This window comes from Ranitomeya variabilis, chromosome 4 (genome assembly GCF_051348905.1).
Source record: "Ranitomeya variabilis isolate aRanVar5 chromosome 4, aRanVar5.hap1, whole genome shotgun sequence".
Classification (NCBI taxonomy): domain Eukaryota; kingdom Metazoa; phylum Chordata; class Amphibia; order Anura; family Dendrobatidae; genus Ranitomeya; species Ranitomeya variabilis.
In genome coordinates this window covers 412,810,082-412,816,081 of record NC_135235.1, presented here as the reverse complement: position 1 = coordinate 412,816,081, position 6,000 = coordinate 412,810,082, and positions in this window count along the sequence as shown.

Below are 6,000 nucleotides of genomic sequence, written 5' to 3'. Positions count from 1 at the left end.
TTATCTTATACACAAGTCATTGTCTCAGAAGACGGCCGGGGAGAGGGAGCGGTGGATGACAGGAGCTGGTGGCTGCGGCTAAAACCTGTGCCCACTGCTAAAAAAAAAATAATATTCACTGCACTGGCAATGAATATTCATTTCTCTTATAGCGCGTGCACGGTGTCAGCAGCAGTCACCGGCTTCCAGAAGCTGCTGGGCTATTGCGAGTGCCCGCTCATTAAGGTAATGAATATTCACCTATCTCCACTCTCATAGGCATGGAGAGAGGTAAATATTCATTACCTTACTGAGCGGGGGCGTGAGATCGCTCGGGGGATGCGAGATCGCTCGGCCACAGGAAGTGGAACTGCTTGCATTGGAACGAGATGCTGCAAGGGCTTGCAGGGAAGGTAAGTAGAATGTTTTTTTATGCTTTTCTCATGGGGGCCATACAGACAAGGATGGGGATAAGCAGCCATGCAGACAAGAATGGGAATAAGGAGCCACACAGACAAGGATGGGGATAAGGAGCTACTCAGACAAGGAAGGGGATAAGATGCCACGGAGACAAGGAAGGGGATAAGGAGACATGCATACAAGGATGGGGATGAAGAGCCATGCAGACGAGGATGGGGATGAGGAGCCATGAAAACCAGAATAAGGACTAGGGGACAATGCACATTCAGCTTATACTCGAGTCAATAAATTTTCCCAGTTTTTCGCGGCAAAATTAGGTGCCTCGGCTTATACTCGGGTCGGCTTATACACAAGTATATACGGTACTTATGTATAAAGATAACTACTCTTAGTTTGCACCTGTACACACCAGTTTTCTGTTTGGATGTGATAGACTTTTCTTATTTAAATCATCAGTGGAAGACAAAGAAGGCTGCTACCTATTTGTGATAGGTACCATTTCAGAAAAACTGGTTACCTTTGCTTCCTAGTATGCCACCAATCTACCTTTCTCTCCCATCTGACATACTGATAGGGAATCTATATTGTGATCCCCAGTGGGGAAAATGATAATGTCTGTAAAGTGCTGTGAATTTATGGCGCTATATAAGTGAGTAAAATAAATAAAAATCTGCTTGGCCTAGTCTCTGAACATGCTCAAACTGCAAGTTGCTTTGTGGAAACCCATTTTGTATACTTAATCCTAAACTCAATAAGTCTTCAGATTCCCAGCCCCAACTCCCCCACCAACTCCTCTTTCATCAGATTTGGTCTCTCTCAGCAAACAACTTTCCTAACATAAGTGGATAGACTTATGGACTAAGATATACCCTTCGGTCAAATATTACATTTATTTTTCGCCACGTCATTTAGTCTATACTAAAATAGACCATATATTCGCTCACTTAGCCTTCATACCTAACATAACAAACATTTCAATCCTTTCCACTCCTTGGTCAGACCATCCCAAATACAACTGACCTGTTCCTCATAATATCCACATCCTCGCTCATTCAACTGGATTCTGAACGATTTCTTGCTCTCCTATCCAGAAATTTTCCAAACATTGGGTAACCACCTTGATTATTACTTTTCTTTGAACCAGCAGACAGCCACATCATCAATTTCCCTTTGGGAAGCTCCTAAATCAGTTTTCAGAGGCTTCTCCATCCAAGAAACTGCTCACAAGAAAAAAAGAAAGACTTGCTAGAACTGATTTTGAGAATAAGGTGTCAGTAGTAGGCTACGTGCACACGCTGCGGATTTTGCGGCGGATCCGCAGCAGATTTGACGCTGCGGATCCGCAGCAGTTTTCCATACGGTGTACAGTACAATGTAACCCTATGGAAAACAAAATCTGCAGTGCACACGATGCTGAAAAATCTGCGCGGATTCTCTGCGGAAAAAAAAAAGGAGCATGTCACTTCTTTCTGCGGATTCCGCTGCGGATTTCAACTTGCACCAATAGGAAAGTGCAGTTGAAAACCCGCAGAGGAATCCGCAGAAGAAACCGCACAAAAATCCGCAGTGAAAACCGCAGTGGTTTTGCACTGCGGATTTTGCAAATCCGCTGCGGAAAATTCCCCAGCAAAATCTGCAGCGTGTGCACGTAGCCGTAGCGTTCCTAGATGAAGAGCTCGCATTCCCCTCTACATATCGAGACCTTACACATGTGCATTCTGAACTTGATCTTTGTCTTTCCAAAATGTAGATTGGGCCCTTTGTTGATTCCAACAGCGTTTTTGTGCCTTAAATAATAAAAACAACTCCAACTTTGCCAGATGCTTGAAATGCCTCTCAATACCATGCTCCTCAATATGACTGCACACCAACACAGATCTTACCTCCAGTCCAAACCACAACAGATCACACACCTGCTCCAACAGCAACTCGAGCAACTATAAAATGACTCTTCCCCGGGCAACACACAAAAAAATAGAAGCATTCCTTAACTCTATTTCCCTTCCAGTCCTCAACTCCAACATAATTGATCTCTTAAATCAGGCCATCATGTCTTCCGAAATAGAAACAGCTATCCATCAACTAAAACTCAGTTTAAAAGACCAGGCCAATATGGCCTTTCAGCTTTATACTATAAGAAGTACGCCTCTGTCTTCATTCCCCACCTTACAAATTATTTTAATTCTTTGGGTAACAGACAGAAACTTCGGGCAACCAACAGCAGGGGTGGACACAGACTGCAGAGGGCCCCTGTGCAGGAAATCTTCCAGGGCCCCCCCTCCATAGCACAACAAAGTTATGTAAACATATATGCAGGGGTGGGATTCAAATTTTTAACACAAGGTTCTGTGTTTGTGTGTAGGAAAACCAACCCATTTTTAAGCCACGCCCATTTACACACACCTTTTCCTCAAACATATACAAGTAGGGGCGCAGTTAAACCATACCTCCCAACTTTTGAAGAGGGTAAAGAGGGATAAAGTTTGCGGCGCGCGCATCGCGGCAAATTTTAAGCCACGCCTCTGACCACACCCATTTCACAACTAGTCACACCCATATTCACATCCCAACCACAGCCATTTAGTATTGCTGATCACACATAGTGATGGTGGTCACATAGTGCTCCATACTGTAGAATGGCTACACATGATGCTACATACTGTATAATGGCCACACTTAGTGCTCCATACTGTATAATGGCCACACATGATGCTACACACTGTATGATAGCCACATAGTGCTCCATACTGTATACTGGCCACACATGATACTACATACTGTATAATGGCCACACATGATGCTCCATACTGTATAATGGCCACACATGATGCTACATACTGTATGATGGCCACATAGTGCTCCATACTGTAAAATGGCCACACATGATGCTACATACTGTATAATGGCCACACATAGTGCTCCATACTGTATAATGGCCACACATGATGCTCCATACTGTATAATGGCCACACATGATGCTCCATACTGTATAATGGCCACACATGATGCTCCATACTGTATAATGGCCACACATGATGCTCCATACTGTATAATGGCCACACATGATGCTCCATACTGTATAATGGCCACACATGATGCTACATACTGTATGATGGCCCCACATGATACTACATACTGTATAATGGCCACACATGATACTGCATACAGTATAATGCCCACACATAGTTACTCCTACACACGTGGCTCCCCTCCGTACACCTTGCATACACGGCTCCGCTCCGTACACCTCATACACACATGGCTCCGCTCCGTACACCTCATACACACACGGCTCCACTCCGTACACCTCACACGGCTCCGCTCCGTACACCTCATGCACACACACGGCTCCGCTCCGTACACCTCACACACACACATGGCTTTGCTCCGTACACCTCATACACACACGGCTCCGCTCCGTACACCTCATACACACACACGGCTCCGCTCTGTACACCTCATGCACACACACGGCTCCGCTCTATACACCTCATACAAACACGGCTCTGCTCCGTACACCTCATACACACATACGGCTCCGCTCTGTACACCTCATACACACAAGGCTCCGCTCTGTACAACTCGTACACACACATGGCTCTGCTGCATCCACACTGTAAACAACTCCTGAACCCACACATAAGCTTACCATCTAGCACCATAACAGCACAGCAGAGTCCTGCAATACACGGAGGCCCCTGATCATGTGACTCCTGACTCCTCCCCTCTCCTGTGATGTGCAGCTCTCTGCAGGTGGAGGGATGCAGCTCTGAGCAAGCTTCAGTGACTCGCTGTGACTGAGAGGCTCTCCCCCTCCCTCCTCTCTTCCTGGTCCAGCGTCTGCTACCCATCACCTCACCGCAGCAGTGACAGCAGCATAATATATACTAGTAGGTGAGGAGGGTGGCCCGTTTAACCGTCATATCACATGCGTGCAGCAGAGCGGGCCCCCCTGCTTCTCCTGTCATGTCCTGTCATTCACATTCATTGCTTTGTATGCCCGTCGGTGGCCGCCTCCCACTCTGGGCCCCTGTGCAGTTGCACAGGCGGTATGTCCACCCATGACCAGCAGCAATACCTTTGACATTGCAGACACATTATTGATGGGCATCATGAGCTTGAATGTATCTTATTTACGCTATGTACTGCCAGTCCCTGATGACTCAAAGCAGTAAGAAATATTGATGAAACGCGTGGGACACACTCCAGGGAAGTTATGTTGGTTTATTGACACTAACCGTTAGCAACCATTAGTGGTCACTTATAGTCAGGGAAGTTTCAGTTACTCTAAAAACAGCGGGTCTTAATAGTGAGATAGAATCGTTTGCTTTTCTGGTAAGTATAATTGGATAACAATATTGGCGCACGACTTGTCCAAGGATGTCCATACTCACCTTTAAAAGAGTGTCAAGCTGATTGGAGTCATAATCCCCGAGGAAGGATGTTACTTCTGAAATGCGCATGTTACTATTGCCTCCGGGAGAACCTGTAGCAGGTTACGTCAGTGCTTCAGCGGTAGGTTTTTACTGTATGTCTGATTAAGTGCCACCTGCCAGGGCGCTATGGACAGAATTTTACGCTCCATTGTGACCAGAGAATATATCCCGTGCATAGATTATCAAGAATCTTTGGAATAACACTCATCAAGGGAACCTTTTATGCCACGTTCCCATCCACAAGGTGATTCACATTGATAGGCACAGCATTAATCTCTATGTTTAGCATTTTATGTATATTCCTATCCTAAACTGTTTTAAGGTCTCTGTTGTTGCATATTAGTGCATTTATATATTTCATGCATACATTTTAAAGCCACTGTACATTTATGTTGAGAAATACTGTCTCTTCTGCTTAATGTTTGGCAGAGTGGCAGCTATCAAGTATGGTTCCCAGGCATCCATCCTCTTGTGATTCAGTTATCTCTTTGATCATTTTCTGTATTTGGTCTTTCCCCTTCTTTTCTGCATTGCTTTCTCTGAATGCTTCCAGAGCTGCAAAGAGAAATTGTATAGAAGACTATGGTTGTCCTGCTCGTTCTTGTCTAAGTTATCCAATTAGCCAGATCCACTAGTCGGATCCGTCCAAAAAAATGGATCCATTGCATCAGTTTTTCACAATCTGTGACGGATCCGTGGAGCCAACGGATTGTGACTGATGGCAAAAAACTGATGTGTGAAAGGGGACTTAGATCTCAGATGACCAAAATTTTCATGGTTCTGGAATAATGTGATTATGTAATTTTCATTCTTATTTTCCCCACTGTATATAATAAGTATTTGATACACTGCCAATTTTGCAACTTTTCCCACACACAAAGAATGAAGGGATCTGCAATTTTTATCGTAGGTACACTTCACCTGTGAGAGACAGAATCTTAAAATAAAAACCAGAAAATCACATTGTATGATTTTTAAATAATTGCATTTTACAACTCCAGGACCCAGACAGGATGGGGGAGCAGCTGCTGTCACACAGAATTACAAGTGTTATAAAGATAATGGAACTGCACTGGCCATCTCATCTTCATAGTGGCTGGGACAGTACAAACATTTTTTTTTATCTCCCTAGAGTGTCACTTTAAAATTAATTCAAGCAGAAAAT